We start from the raw sequence: 16,667 nt of genomic DNA, 5'->3' as shown, positions 1-16,667 counted from the left end.
ATGCAGCTCCCCCAGGGGTGTTTTTCTTCTTCATCTCCAAAAGTCTCAGACTGAGTGGGCTCTTATGGTTCTTGTGGCTGTTTCTGAAATGTTTCCTCTTTAAAAAGATTCCAGAAAACTAATCAAGACCCGTCTGGAAGGGTGGAGTCACACCTCTCTAATGAAAGGTTAATACCCATAATTGGGTGAATCACATCTCCCTGGAAATAATCTAATCAAGCTTCCAATTTATAATACTGAATAGGGATTAAAAGAAACGGCTACCTCTACAAGATGGATCAGGATTAAAACATGGCATTTCTAGGGTATATAATTCTTTCAAACCAGCACAGTAAGCAAATAGTATTTCTAAATACACGACATCTTTTAGATTTCCTATCAATGCATTGGAATCAACCATCAGTGCATGTTAGGGCTCTGAGCCCAAGGGCTGTGGACAAATAGAAATGGAGGGACCTTAGGAACCAACTGGTCTAACCCTTTTGTTGGACAGATGCAGAAAGTGAGGATCAGATATGTAAATAGACTCCTTTAATGGGGCACCTTATAATTCAGACAGAGAAGAACCCAAACCATAGTCAGCTGGCTCTCAGACCTAGATCATTCCACTACTGCAAATGTAGAAGAAATTAGAAAGCAACAGATAGGTCAGTGCAAGTCAATATGTGCATACGTGTGTGCCAGATTATGTGATGTATCCCAGCAGCCCATGATGATTTCCTTGGCCAAGTCAAATGGGTTCTTTATACTAGAAGTCTGGGTGGATTAGTCATTAGATGACATTATCCTCCATCCCTAAATCTTAGACTTAGTGAATGACAAATATAGGTGTCCTTGGAAACATGCGTGCAGCCATTATGTGTCTGGTGTTTATCCTGCCCCCTCCCCCCACCTCCCCACCAGGGCTGAGTGTTAAAGTGAAAATCCAGGAAGATGTTCTAATGACAAGAACTGCCTCTGTGGTCTGGGAGGGAATGAAAATGGGCTGGAAAATGACCAAGCCTGGGTGCAGCAACTGCACAGCACTGTGGTTTAAGGCCATCTGTGTTCAATTATGGGAAAATGTTAAATTAGCTGAAAGAGATTTTTTTTCCTGGTGACTTGATTCAGCCTTTGGGCTTCATTAATCATTCAATCATTAAATCACTTAAATTAACCCTTTGTAATGAGTCCAAAAATAATCTGCCTTTAGGCATCGCTTTCTGTTCTAAGTTATTCCTTATTTAGATTTTCTTGAACACTCAGTCCTGGACAATGGTATAGAATCCGACAACATTACATCTTCCATTGGTGTGTGTTGAGTGGATGGGAGGAGGCAAGTGTGCTCTGAATCCCAAATTTTGGTTCCTTCCCTTACTTCAACAGGGAATTCAGTGTTGTAATTTAGATCTAGACTTTAAATCTAACAGGGAGTCTTTCTTAGAAAATAATTGTTCGGTCATTTTAAGGTAACCTTGTCTCATTCCAAAGAACATATATCTTCATTTTTGGTACATCCTTGTTTTAGTCATTACATTAATTTGGTGTTATCGTAGATATTATCACATCTCCTAAAAACTGTGATTTAGGAGAAAGAATAACTGTAATGTTCTCTTACCTCAAATCCCAAGTCTTGGTGGAGGGTTGCGGGAAGAGAGAGAAGCACCTAAGTTGAACATTTATTTCTGGTCCTTCAATTAACTTTAGATATTCCAGTAGTACACAATTCTGCTCATGTTTAAGCATGGAATAAATGCCTGCTGTGGAATTATCACTTTTTTTAAAAAATAGAAGGGAGATGTAGCATGGGGCTGCATCTGCCTTTTTGCCCTGCAAGGCCCAGGACCTTTGTCACCAGGAGCTCTGTGAAGTGACACACCCCACGGGTTATACTGCTTTTGTCTTCTTCCCTCCACCAAATGTTGACAAATTGCTTAGCTGTAAGCGTGAAAGTCCCTAAGTGGCCTTTTTGTCGGAGCTTTTAGAACAAAATGCTTACTCGGAGAGATTTTTAAGTCTTGGGAAGCAGGGAAGTAGGGACCAGGACTAATTATTATGCATGATGACACAATGCATTATGCATCATGCTTGCTTTTCTTTTTAAACACTTATTATGAATGATGAAACTAATTTAAATGGGCAAACAGGGCACTTCCCCGCTCATGACTCCTCTGATGTCACATTCTTCTTGCAGGGGTTTCACGTCCACCTCCTTGGAAACCCCGTAAACGTGCACATTTTAATGAGACACTTTAATAATTAGCTTGGAGATAATTGTCAGTCAAGGGAAAATAACCTTTCATCAAAGGTGCCTTGAAAGTGGCATGTTTCAGTAGAAGAAACAAGTGATCTGATTTGCACTTAGGCTTGTTTCCCTTTCCCTCCTGGCATTTATATGGAATAAAATACTACAATTGGGGAAGAGTGTGAAAAAATGAGAAGTGTGGGTGTGGAGGGGGAAGCCGGAGCTGTCAAATTGTTAAGACAAATGGGGCTTAGTGAATCCTAATTAAACTTGAAATTGCTTAGAAACAGGAAGTATGCATTCCTAATTGTTGGCATCAGGAAAAAAAATCTAATTCATTGCATATCTTTAAGTAACGATAACCTATTATTTGGTGATGCAAGACTTCAATCCTTACCTATTGCATAGTTGAATTTAGTAGTTTTAAATGCTGAGAAATTTGCCTCTAAGATTAATATCAGATGTAATAGAGAAGTTCAAATAGGAGCAGAGGTAGAAAGTATGTATAGACTTTTTTTAAAAACTTCTTCTCGATGTAGTTATATCTTGAGAAAATTTAAGCATGCTAGCGCCCTCATAAATATTATTTTGGGATCTGAAAACTAAATACTCTCAAAAAGAAAATAGATGTGTTTTTAAGCCAACCATATAGTGTTGCTTTAAAAGGAATGAAATATAGCCCCATGGGCTGGGCCTTCAGTCTACTTGGTTCTTGGGAGGAGACTTATGTCTGTGATGCAGATGAGCAGATTCTCTTCTTCTGTCATTGTCCCTCTTTGATGCAGTCAGCTGTCACCTATCTTCCTTCCTTTCTCCTTCCCTCCCTCCCTTCCTCCCTCCCCCTACTTTTTTCTTTTTTTTTTAAATTTGGGACACAGGAAGGTCTACCAGAGTCTCAAATTTATCCTCACCTGGTTAGTGACAGTCAAGGAAATGCTATTACCATTTCTGAGTCTTTGCCCCAAGCTTCAAGCCACACTACTCTTTCTATAAGACCTTGGCTTCTGTTTATTTTTAAAAATAAATTTAGCACAAAATTCCCACTCTTTAATAAAACTTCTTCCTTCTTCGTTTTGGAAGTTGTTTCCATAGTGCAGTGGAAGGCATATTAGGAACCATAGTTTCGATTCTGGGTTCTGTCTCTAATTTTGGGCTCTCATGGGACTGCAGCTGACTTGGCTCATCTGTGGTGATAACAACGATGGTGGCAAGTATCACAATAATAGCTCACATCTGACACTCTCTAAAAGCCAGGCCTGCTATCGAGATCTTTGATGATCACATTTAATCTTCAAAGCTGTTCTTTATTTTATGGCTGTGTGCCCTTTAGGGATGAGCAAACCAAGTCACAGGATGCTTCAGTAAATTGCCCAAAGTCACATGGAGGAGGGTGTTCATTTGAATCCAGATGTTTTGATTTCAGCATCAGTGCAATTAATAAAAAAATATGGCTCCTACTGCTTGCCATGTCTATCTCATCATGTTTCTGTGACCATCAAGTCAGAGGACCATAATGCATGCCAAAATACCTGGAAGAGAATGGACATGCTGGGAACGTCTGGCACATGGTGTTATGACCACTTTCTCAGGGTTTCATTTGTAAGATGGGCTAGCCACTACTGCCCTGAGAACATGTTGGGGCTCACTGAGTGGAAGACATTTGCTTAGCCTTGGGGAGTTTCATCTTTTCATTTTTCCAGCAGAGGTAGATGCCAGCTTTATCCTGGTAGGTAAAGGGACCATTTGTTGCTACCTGCTGAAGAGTTTCTGAGTCTCCAGGAAGAAATGGCCTGACTTTGCACTATCCATGTCAGCTCAGTTTGTGGGCTTCAGGAGTGGCACCTGCTGATTGAAACAAATGAGCTTTTTTAGGGGAAAAATAGCTTTGTCTTGTGGCAGTCTGTCCACATTCCTGTTTGTTCTCAGAAATTATCAAGTGACAGGTCTCTCATGATGTACAAAGTTTAGATTTGTGTGGTTGCTTTAAGACTGCTAATTCTATATGGTTATTTTTGCAACTTGCAATAAGCAAAATAACAATCATGGGAAGGTTGAGATTGGTGATCATAAGATTGTTTTCTACACTCGTCCTTGAACTGTCAGCTCTAACTGCCAGACTCTGTCATAGGGCTGTATCATTCAAACATTTTCCTTCAAAAGCAGATCAAGTCATGTTCAGAAGATTCAGTGTGTGCCTTTCCTCAAGTTCTTGTCTTTATTTGCATTGAATTTTGAACTCAGGACTTGCCATCACAATTTTAAACATTTGCAATTGCCTTGAGGATTGTTGTTTTCATTAATAAGGCTATGAGACCAATATTCTGGCAGGTTGAATTATGTCCCCTATGGGGGTAAAAAACAACACAAAACCTATTGTTCCATTCTGTGGGTGTGAACCCTTGGAAAATAGGACCTTTTGAAGATATTTTTAGTTAGGGTGTAGCCCAACTGAGTGAGGGTAGGTTTGAATCCTATTATTGGAGATGTCATGAAGGGAAAGCCACGTGAAGGCACAGAAGCTGGAAGTCAGTGGGAATCAGGAAAAGAAAGGGAAACAGCCTGCCAAGCACAGTGCCATGTGACAGAAAAGCCAAGAACCAAAGGATCACTGCAGGCAGCCCTGGAACGCCATGGTCTTCAGGAAGAAAGCGTCGTCTTGCTGGTGCCTGGACTGTGGAATTCTCCTAGCTCTGAAACTATGAGCCAATACGTTTCCATTGTTGAAGCCAACTCATTTCGTAGTATTTGTGATCATAGCTGGGAAACTAAAACAGACTTTCAAAATATTTTATTTTCCCATTAAATGTTTGAAGGACACTGTGTGAAGCCCTTGGGCACGCCACTTATCTCCTATGAACCAATTATCTAGTTGCCTTCCATGTATAGTCCTAGTGACTCTATTTCTACCTGTACAATAGTAAGGGTATAGCATTCCATGTCAATCACCTGTACAGGTCAACATCTCATCTTATTCTTTAATAACAGAATTTTCCTTCTCTAACTCAAGATTAACCTTAAAAATCTCTCCTACAGCAATGAACTATTGTTTGTCAATATTGCTGCTAAGCCTTTTAGTACCCACACGACAGGGATAAAAATTCCCTTTCTCATCAACCCGTGTGTTTATGCCAGCTTTTAAAGATGTAACTGAGAAAAAGTAGTGTTTTTTTTTCTCATAGCAAGACTTCAGAAGAGATTTCGACGCTTGTAACTTTGGTTCTTTCTCTAGTACGTTAAGAGGTGGGGCTCTCACACCAGTAGTTAAGGTTACATTTTAGGTTAAGGTTAAATGTTGAAAATGTACCACTAGATGGAAGTCAACCCCTGACACGAATGGTTCTCTGTGTGTAGGGAGAATTGTGCAATTGGCACACATAGTGCCTTGTTTGAAGCACAGATAAGGTTCTCAAGATGTTCCATGGCCATATGCCCGTCTCAGGGCTTCTGCTTTCCACTTCCTCGTGGATATTATGTGGTATCTTGGCTGCAGCAGTGAATCTCAGCTGTGTCAATGTGACCATTGGAAAGTTGAAAGTGACCCAAAGATCCATTGAGTCATGCCCCTGTCTCATGTGCTGTGTCCCTTGGGTTAATGAATGGCTTTATGCTTGGTCACCATAGTACCTCTTCTGTGGCCCAACCATGGTCTTCAGGTGAAGGAGGTATGGGTTCAACTTCAATCAGCTCACCCCCACCTTTTTGTGGAATGAAATGGTGTTCCCTCTGTGCTGTTTTCAATCATGTCATCTTTTTTATTGTTTTTTGTGATCTAAAGTCTGCATTTTCATGCGGTTGTCTGGTTTTATAGTGGCTCTTTGTTGTTGACCTATTTGCTGCTATCCTCTATCACTCCATACTTCTCTGTCACATTTCTCTAGAGACACATGTCTATACTCATTACTCCATGTGCTTGCCTTGTGCTTAGTCAATCCAATCAGCCAAGTCCAGTCACCCTTTTCTGCTTTCAAGATCACCGTTGACTCGCATGTTGCCAATTCAGTGGACAGCCTTCTGTCCTCAGTAGTTTGTAGCATCGGTGACTACTCCTTCTTTACTGAAAGTATCTTCTTCTTTGGCTTCCAACTTCCCACATTCTGCTTTTCTCCTACTTCTCTAGTCTTGATCTGTTTTGGCAGCTCATGCATTAAGTGTTAGAATTCCTTCAAGCTAAATTTCAGGCTCTCTTCTCTCTTTATTCTATATGCTTCCCTGGATGATATAAATCATGCCCATAACTTCCAAATTTACTATTTCCAGCTCTACTCTGAACCCCCAGTCTATATGTTTAATTGTCTAGATACATTTATGTAATCCCAGTCATTTCTAAAGCTAAGAGTTGAAACCAAGTTCCATCTTCTCCATCCTGTCCCCTAAAAATTGCTATATAATAAAGGGTGTGGGTAAAAACAATTTCAGATGAATGCAAAATAAGAGCATGGGAAGGGAAAGGGAATCCAGGTGTCATGGGAAATATATCTGATTCCATATTGAGAGCTGTGGGGGCAGGGTAACTGTGTAGGCATCAGGGGGCAAGGTGAGGGAACTGAAGTGGTCAGCACCAGGAGGTTTCCTGGGAAAATCAAACTGGCCATCACTTTCTTTCAGTTACCATACTGGCTTGGACCTGACCACCTGTAGTGAAAATGACCAAGTTTGTTTCAGGTTAAGAGTCGATATTTAGGGTAAGGCAGTTGGTGAGGTCAGATACTCAGGATTTATGGCTTTCGTTCTGACCATCCCCCAGTTTGCTACAGTACTCTGCTTCCCAACATCCTTGTTTATTTCCTCACATCTAGAGAAAACTTTACTCTACATTTATTCAACATTTTTTCTTTATACCCCAAAACCTTTTTCAATCTTCTACCCTTTGCATAATAAGCTGACTCTTCTACCCCTAATACCAGGAGGTTGAGGTATAGAAAAGAGGAATATTCTGTTTTCATCAGAGCTTTGATACCTCAAATGGAGAACATAGCAATTGGAATCACAATCTAATGGGACTTAGAAGGGAGAGAGGCCAGAACAAAACACCCTGTTGGATTGACAGGGCTCCCATCCTAAGTATGTCCACATCAAGAAATCTGCTTGGTCTGGCTCAGCCAAAAGGAAGGTGTGATAGGAGATAGTGATTTCTTGACGAACCCAGAGGAGAAGGTAAGGCCATGTTTGGAAAGGGACCCAGAGCAAAGATGCTCTCTTGGCCTCCATGTCTCATGATGCTTTGCCCTATTTCTTTCTGTGTTTCAGTTTCACTCTCTGTCTGCAGATAGTTTTTATCTGCCCCTCTGGCATGTGCCATCGTAGAACCCAGCCCCAGAGTTCCTATTCCCAACTCCTGGAGAGAAAACTCTCTCCATGCTTGGTATTTTAGCTTGCTAAAGCTGATGAAATGCAATATACCAGAAGTAGGCTGGGTTCTACAATGGGGGTTTATAACTTATAGGCTCAGAGTTTTGAGGTCATGGAAATGTCCACATCAAGGCATCAAAAGGTGTTGCTTTCTCCCCAAAGACTGGCTACAGGTGATCCTCAGCTCTTCTGCCACATGGTGTCTGTGGGGCCTTTTCTTCAGGGTTTCATTGCCTTCAGCTTCTGGCTTTTCCCTCTCAGCTTCACTGGGCTCTTTTCTGTGAGCTTCTCTGAGCCTCTCTGTGTTTTATCCTCTTTTAAAGCACTCCAATAAGGATTTAGATCCACTTGGGGCATATATCAACTGAAATAATATAATCAAGGTCCCACCCACAGTAGGCCTACACTCACAGGAATGGATGAAAAGAACATGCTCTTTTCTGGGGTACATACAGCTTCAACCATTATAGTTAGGTCTAGCTATGGGTGAAATTTAAACCTCTTCATATGTTGATCAACTTGCAGGAAAAATTAGGATAATTAAAATTCAGCAGGCATCTTTATGTGTCTACTACTCATTCACTTGACCAAGTGAGGTCTGCATTTATTCTTGGCAGGTTAAAGTTTAAAAAATAAGTAATTATTTGAAATGATGGCTAGCTGAAATCCAGCAATATGAAAACTAATTTTGAGATTCTGATTGAAACATGATACCCTCAAAAGGTCATTCTGTGTTTAAAGTATCACTTAAGGGCTCCTATACTTCCTCCTTGACTCTGCATGTTATAGCATGGAAGTACTGAAATCAAACTCCCTGTCTTCTCTGGCCCACTGGACTGGAATGGCCTTTTGGGCAAAAACACACCAAACCTTTCCAATTCATTTGATGACAGTCTGGGAAAGGGCCTCCATTAATTTAACTTAATGAAATATTCTTTAATGGAGGTTTGATAGCATCCAGTTAAGCTTTTCCCTATGATTGTACAAGGCACGGGACATCATCTCATGTCGTATTTACAGTAACCCCAAGTAGAAGATTTTTATTACTATCCCAATGGTACAAATAAGAAAACTGAGTTGCAGGGGGGTAAAGCTGGGTCAGCCAATAAATAATGGGACCAGCATCCAAATCTCAATCTCTCTGACTTCACAACCTAAATTTCTGGCTTGCCAACCCATCAGGAATATGGGGGCTTCCTGGGCTAAGGGGAGCTTTGAATAAATTTATCTTCACTTGACATTAGTTCCATGCCTTGTTTTAGTTCATTTCCATAGGCAGAAAGCAAAACAAAACAAAATCCAACAACTTCTGGTCAAGTGAGAGTTTTCTCTGAAGGTTGGTACACTAATCTTATTCTGTTCCTGGGATTACAAAATTGCAGCTATTTTTGCTGGTTCCAGTGACAGATTTCATGAGGATAGAGGCTACCGTAGTTGATGTAATTCTGGAGGAAGATGCACGGTGACCTTCAGTCTGAAATGCAGGGCAGCTCCAGCTCTCAGCTTCGTCCATGTAATTGGCCTTGAGGATGTTAACCTGACAGTTCGTGTGAGGATCCAGCAGCCTCTGGCTTTGCAGAGAGCAGAAGGCTGCCCCTTCCGTGGGAGTGCTGTCATCTGGCCTCAAGTCAGGAGTCACCGCCACATCCACTATTGATATTTTCCCCCCAAAAGACCCAGTTGCCTGTCTCTACCTAAATGTCATGTCTGCTTTTCTCATCCAGGTCACCCCACCTTTCCTAGATGCATCCATGTACGAAACCTGCTAATTGCCATTCTGGGGAGAGAGGTTTTTTTTTTTATCTTTATTAAACACATTATTTCAATGTCCTTAAAATGCTTTTTCTTCTCTCCTCCAGAGTTTAATTCATTCCAACAAATAATGATTGGATGCTCACTATAGGAAAGATACTCTGCTGAGAATGCAACAAAGATGGGGGTCGGGGCACAGAATGCCTGTACTTAGGAATCATATGTTTTTGCAGGGACACAGATATGTCAAGTCACTGCACTACAAGTCAGAGTAGGGTCTGTGGTGAGCCATCACAAGTTTCCTATCTAGATTTTAATTTAATTTTTAAAATTTTTAACTTCCTTCTTGAGGTATAATTTACATGGTATATAATTTACTCATTTTAAGTGTACAATTCAATGATTTTTAGTAAATTTAAAGACTTTTTGAACTGTCACCACAATCTAATTTTAGAACATTTTGTTACCCCACACTGATCCTTTTTGCAATCATTCTTCATTTCCCCCTTCATTTAGGGTTTGCTAAAGCTGCTGAAATGCAGTATACCAGAAATAGGTTAGATTTTACAATGGGGATTTATTAATGTACAGTTTCCAGTTCTTAGCCCATGAAAACATTCAACTCAAGGCATCAACTGGATGATACCTGGACTCTGAAGACAGGTTGCTGCCATCTGGGACATCTCTGTCACATGGAAAGGCATATGGCCAGCATCTGCTGGTTCTTCACTTGCAAGATTCATTGCTTTCAGCTTCTGACTTTAGTGGCTTCCTTTCTGTTTTCTGTGAGTCCTCTCTGAGCTTCCCTGGGGCTTTTGTCTGAGAACTTTTCTTGATTTGATCTCTTAGCTTCTGTATATGTTTATCTTCTTAAGGAAGATAAAGGACTCCTGTATGAGGATTAAGAACCACTGAAAGAGGTGGGTTGCATCTCAACAGACATAACCTAATCAAATGGTCCCACCTATGATAGGTCTGCACCCACAGGAAAGGATAAAAGAACATGGCCTTTTCTGGGGTATGTAACAGCTTCAAACTACAACATTCCCCACCCCCACCCCAGACCCCCACAGTTTCAGAAAGTAGAGATACTCTGCCTTCTATCTCTATAGATTTACCTGTCCTGGACATTTCATATAAATGATATCATATGCTAATTGATCTTTTGCATGTACCTTCTTTCATTTAGCATAATGTTGTATTGGTTCATCTGTGTGTGGCATATATACTGCTTTTTACTGCCAAAGAGTATTTCATTGTATAGTTATACCACATTTTGTTTATTCCCTTACCAGCTGATGGGCATTGGGTAATTTCCACTTTTTGACTACTGCTGCTGTACATATGTGTGTAAAAGTCTTCGTGTGAACACCTTTCCATTTCTTCTGGTGTGCTGGTTTGAAAGGATGTACGTACCCTAGAAAAGCCATGTTTTAATCCTAGTCCCATTTTGTAAAGGCAGCCATTTCTTCTAATCCCTATTCAGTACTGTATGTTTGAATCTGTAATTAGATCATCTCCCTGGAGATGTGACTCAATCAAGAGTGGTTGTTACACTGGATTAGGTAGAAATGTGTCTCCACCCATTCAGGTGGCTCTTGATTAGTTTACTGGAATCCTATGAAAGAGGAAACATTTTGGAGAAAGCAGGAGATTCAGAGAGAGAGCAGAGAATGCTGCAGCACCATGAAACAGAGAGTCCACCAGCCAGTGACTTTTGGAGATGAAGAAGGGAAACACCTCCCAGGGAGCTTCATGAAACAGGAAGCCAGGAGAGAATGCTAACACAGATGATGCTGTGTTTACCACGTGCCCTTCCAGCTGAGAGAGAAGCCCTGACTGTGTTCGCCATGTGCTTTCTCACTTGAGAGAAAAACCCTAAACTTCATTGGCCTTCTTGAACCAAGGTATCTTTCCCTGGATGCCTTTGATTGGACATTTCTATAGACTTGTTTTAACTGGGACATTTTCTCGGCTTTAGAACTATAAACTAGCAACTTATTAAATTCCCCTTTTTAAAAGCAATGGGCGGGCCGCGGTGGCTCAGCGGGCAAAGTGCTTGCCTGCTATGCCGGAGGACCTCGGTTCGATTCCCGGCCCCAGCCCATGTAACAAAAAAAAAAAACGGAGAAACAAAATACAATAAAACAAGAAAATGGTTAAAAGATGTTTCCCTTTCTTCCTCCCTTCCTTCCTTCTCTCTGTCTTTCCTTTAAAAAAAAAAAAAAAAAAAAAAAAAAAAAAAAAAGCCATTCCATTCCTGGTATATTGCATTCTGGCAGCTAGCAAACTAGAACACCTGGGGAAGTACAAAGGAATGGAATTGTTGAATAAAATATGATTTTATTTTTGTTTGTCATTTTTGTTTGTTTTGTCATTTTGTTTGTCATTTTAAGAAGATGATAGCTGTCCGAAGTAGCTGCACCATTTCACATTCCTTCCAGCAATGTATGGGTTCTACTATCTCCACATCCTCACCCACATTTGTTATCATCTGTCGTTTTTCACCCGAGCAATCCTGGTGGTGTGAAGTGGTTTCACAATGTGTTTTTAAATCTGTATTTCCCTAAAGACTGATAATATAGAGCATCTTTTCCTGTGTTCACTGACCATATGCCTATCTTTTTTTGGTGAAATGTTCATTCAGATTTCTTGCTTATAGTTTCTGATTGTTTTTGAAGAAAGCTGTACAGAAAGAGGAGCAATGTAGACGTCTCCAGATATGGAAATCAACACCAATGCATCTCGTCCTACACTCTGGTTGTTCTGAAACAGGTTGTTAAAATCAGAGTACCTGCACACTTTCACAACCACAGTAGGGAGGGAGTCTTCAGTGGGAAACCAAGTAAAACCAGTCTTCACAGTGGCGGAAGGGGCTGCAGTGGAGGAGATGCAGGCACATTGGTCTTATGTGGTGTCTTCCCATAGCAGGTGCTGCCTGCGCATGCCCAGGTGGCCCAGAACTTACTGTCAATGTTGTCTGAAGATTTCCAGCCACATGTATCTGTATCTTAGTTGCTGTGGGTTTTGTCCAGAAGGCAAGTCTGTCTATACAGTAGAAGCTGGGAGTGCCAGAGAATTAACACTCCCCAGTGCAGCCCCCAACCAGTTACTGAGAATTGGCTATGGTCAGTGTTTATATAATCCAACTCCCTCAAGCCTCACATAAGAATTCTGAGGCATGGGTTCTATACTATTTCCTAGAGTTATCCTGAAGGATGAAACTCCTGTGCTGACTGTAATAGCAAGTTCGATAATGTTCCTTCCCTGGATGAGAAGGATAGTCAATACATCATACAAGAATCCTTGCATTAGCGTCTGCTACCAGGAAAACCCACACGAGGCACTGCCCTTATCCAATCTTATGGGCTGTTTGCCCTGCCCTGAGACCTGATGGCTCCTGCTTCCTCTTGTCTCCTCTGTGCTGCCCTCAGGCATACTGGACATTTAGTTATAGCTCCCAAAAGAACAGAGCTGGGTGGGTGCAGACTGTGTCCTACATCAGGGCAAAGGTCTTGTCCAATCAGGAGGATTTACTGAAGATCCTTCAAGAACAGTCAAGTTGGCATTGGAATTGAGTCAATGCAGAGGATGTGGGGATGGTCTCTGGAGTACAGATTAGCGCCTAGACCCAACCCACATGGGTGGAGCCTCTATAAAGTAAAGAGGGTCAGCAGTCTGTGCATGCCTTGTATTCTAGGGATGGTTCTACTCTACACTGAGTCATAGATAGATGAGTTACCTTCTCAGTCTTTTCCAATTTTAAAATAATAATGATTGTATGTGGGCCCGGCTTGCTTAGTATCTCAAGGTCAAAGGGGAGTCTTTAGTGGACAAATTTTGGCCAGTTGATTTCTCTGAGGCCTGGTGGGTAGAGATGCTGGCTGATTGAAGAACAATTGGGATGTGCTCCTATTGTTTAATATTTTTAATAAGGAGGGTTAATATCTTAAATGAGTTCCAGGAAAGTCTACCCCAAGTGGGTAGTTTTGCATGCAGGAAATTTTTATTTTTGGCAATTCTCTCAGGAATGTTATCTTTGTGAGAAATTGAAGCAGTGAAGACTGGATAGGGGAAAGGCTGCACGGAGAAGCCTATAGGGCCTCAGCTGGTCCCATGAGGAATTCTGAAGCTGAGAGGGTCATCCAGAGATGTCCTGAATTGAGGTAGTTTGGCTCTGTGTCCTCATTGTCCAGACACTGGATGTGTGATGTCTTGAGATGGGTGGCTGCTTTTTGCTGGAGTGAGTCCCAGGAGGGATTCAGATGGGAGCTGTCAAAAGCCAATACACGGGCGGGCCACGGTGGCTCAGCAGGCAGGAATGCTTGCCTGCGATGCCAGAGGACCCGGGTTCAATTCCCTGTGCCTGCCCATGTTAAAAAAAAAAAAAGCCAATACACTTCACAAATGGGGGAATGAGTACCTTAGTCCCAGCATGGGCATCTGGACAACAGCCCATAGCATCCAGTGCAGATAATGAAAGCCAGACCTCTAAGTAAAAAACTCACACAGTACACACATAGCCAAAGGGTACTTGTGGATTATGAGATAGTAATTATAACATATTAAATTATCTCCTGAATGTATAATGGTGAAAGGTAATAGGAATTCAGGCTTCTGTTTCCTTCTCATTGCTAAACCTCATGATTCCCTTTCCCCACCCCATTCTTTTTTCTTTTCTCTCCTCTTTTGCTCCTGCCAGGACTCAGCCACTCTGTAGTTCTGGCTTTGCTGTTATTACACCCTGGTCCCACTTGCAAGATTATTCCCTTTAATTTTTTTGTTACCCTTTATATTGCCAGGTGGTTCAAATGAGTAAGCTCTTCTTAGTCTGTTGGTGAAGAGGTAGGAGAATTGTGGTTACTTGTTAGGAGTGGGCAACTCCAGGGATGGATTGAAGCTTCCCAGGGGGAGTGGACAGAAGGACTGTCTCCTACAGGGGTGTGTTGGTAGGAGGACCAATAGCCTGCAATTTGGTTGATAAAATTCATCAAAAGGCCTCAAATGGAACTGTTTCCTGAGTGTCCGTTCAAAGGTTCAGGAGGCTGACCTTGAAGGAGGCAGGTACGAGAAGCAGGTATAGATCTCAGTTTATAGGCATAGATGTTTTCTGTATAGACAGGAATTTGGACACCATATAGATTAGGTGGTCAACAGAGTTTAATAAGAACAACAGAGTTTAATAAGAATAAACCACTAATCAAATATTTATAGTGATTTTCACTATATATTACCTTTGGTCTACTATGAAAGACTAATTTCTTGTGAAGCAGTAACTAATGGGAATCTGACCTTTGAATATAGTTTTACTTATTTTAGCATTCGTATATTTTGTTTTGATCTCCTAAGTGTCAAAATGGAGGATGAGTTTAGAATACCTCTAAGATTTGGAAATAAATTATATCACATTTTACCTAAGGTCATCCAAAGCTTATTTGTGTAGCATGTCAGTCAACTGCCAGGTAAAATATCATGTAACTGCCAGTAGACTCAGAGAAATGAGTTTATCAGTCAACAAATACTGATTGAGTGCTGGCGTTGTGCCAAGCATTAAGAGAATTATGCGGACAAGGACATGGTCCCTGCCCCTGTGGGGATGACAGAAAACAGATGAGTAAATAATGGTGTTTCAGGGTAATTAGCAGCAGAGTTGAGTACACTTTGGGGACATATAGTAGGGGACTTAATCTAGTCTGTGGTTAGGCAGGGCTGAAGGACCAGTCCTGTTTGGAAGAAGGTCATCAGGACAACAAACATGGCACCCTGAAAGGTCTGAGAAAAGACCAGCAGGACCAGATTAGAAAACATGAGGAGTGTTGAAAGAAGTCACCATCTGGAAAGGTGTGGGCTGGACATGAGGAAAGCACAAAGGACATGCAGTGACCTGGGACCTTGGAAGCAGCTTTTCATTGTGCTTAGACCTGAAGGTATCATGGGATGATGGAGGGTTTTCAAAGCATCTTGCAGAGAGGGCCACCTTGACAGGAGTGGATACAGAGAGCTGGGGCGACCCATTCGGGAAGGAGGTGGGAGAGATACACAACTAATTTTACTTTCTATTCTCCTTTGGGGGCTCCCATTACTCTGAGCCTACTGGAAGCCAGAAGCTAGAGACAGCTCATTGATGTGGTCGTTCTGGAAAGCCCCACTGGCCAGAGAACAGTGTACAGAGAATATATGAATGAGCAAACAAAGGGGATTCTTAAAGAGGGGGCAGAGAGTGGTACAAAATAAGGCTGAAGAAATAGACAGTGCCCAGATTATAAAGAGATAGTTAGCTCATACTAAGGAGTAAGTTTTATACAAAGGCCATTGGGTAGTTATATTAAAGCATTTAAGTTGGAAAGTAATATGATGAGATCAGTATAGTACGGTAACAGTTTAGAAAAGTAGAGGATGGATTTGAAAACTGAAGAGTGGATTCTAGAAGGCCAAGAAGGGGTCATTAAAGCATGCTGGGAGAAAGAGAATGGTAGTTTGACAAGGATGGGACATTGCAATTGAGGAGAAGTGAGCCAATTTGAGGTATATTTAGAAGAGACTAGTTTAGACAGCTGGGTACGTATGCCTTTCCCAGAGATAGGGAACATTTTGGGGCTGGGAAAGGGAAAAGTTTAAGTTCAGGTATGGTCATGGTCATCTTAAAATGCCTATGAATACATTCAAATGAAGTATGAATGAGCAGTTGTAAGTGTGGGTCTGGAGCTCACAAGGCAGACCTGGGTGGAGTGGAGAATTGGTTGGGTCAATGTGTTAATTCCCATCTTGACTTGGCAATGTGGTTTCAAGATTAGTTAGGATAGTGGTAATTTAACCAATGAGTATAATAATTTAAACACTGGGTGTGCCTAGTCCCCGAAGAGGAAATATACAGCAAAAAGAGAAGAAGCCCCAGGATAGAATCCCTAAAGGTGCCAGCATGGCAGAAGGAAGACTGGGTTGTGCAGTTCCTGAGCAATGGAGTCTGGGTTGTTTATGTCTCCTCAGGGGAGGCCTCCTGGGAGTGGAGGTGAGGGAAGATAGGTCAGTAGTTGGAGGGGATCATGTGGGTAGAGAAAAGGGCATCTTCAGGTGGGAGAACATGAGAATATTTAAATGGGGACCATAGTCAATGGAGAATCAGTGTCAACTGAGGAAAACAGGAGACAGAATGAGGAAGAAGCCAAAGCCTTGCCATCAACAGGGCTTTTGTTTCCAGAATTTTATTACCTTTCAAGAAGAACAACCTTTTGTTCTTCCATTTAAGGGAAAGCTTGCAGACTGAAGGCCACCTCCATATGCACAGCTCCAGAAAGCCTGTTGCATCCCTGTGAATGTAACCAGAGGAGTGGAGAGGCCTTGT

This window comes from Tamandua tetradactyla, chromosome 10, assembly GCF_023851605.1.
Source record: "Tamandua tetradactyla isolate mTamTet1 chromosome 10, mTamTet1.pri, whole genome shotgun sequence".
In the NCBI taxonomy this organism is placed as follows: Eukaryota; Metazoa; Chordata; class Mammalia; order Pilosa; family Myrmecophagidae; genus Tamandua; species Tamandua tetradactyla.
This window is presented reverse-complemented; position numbering follows the sequence as displayed.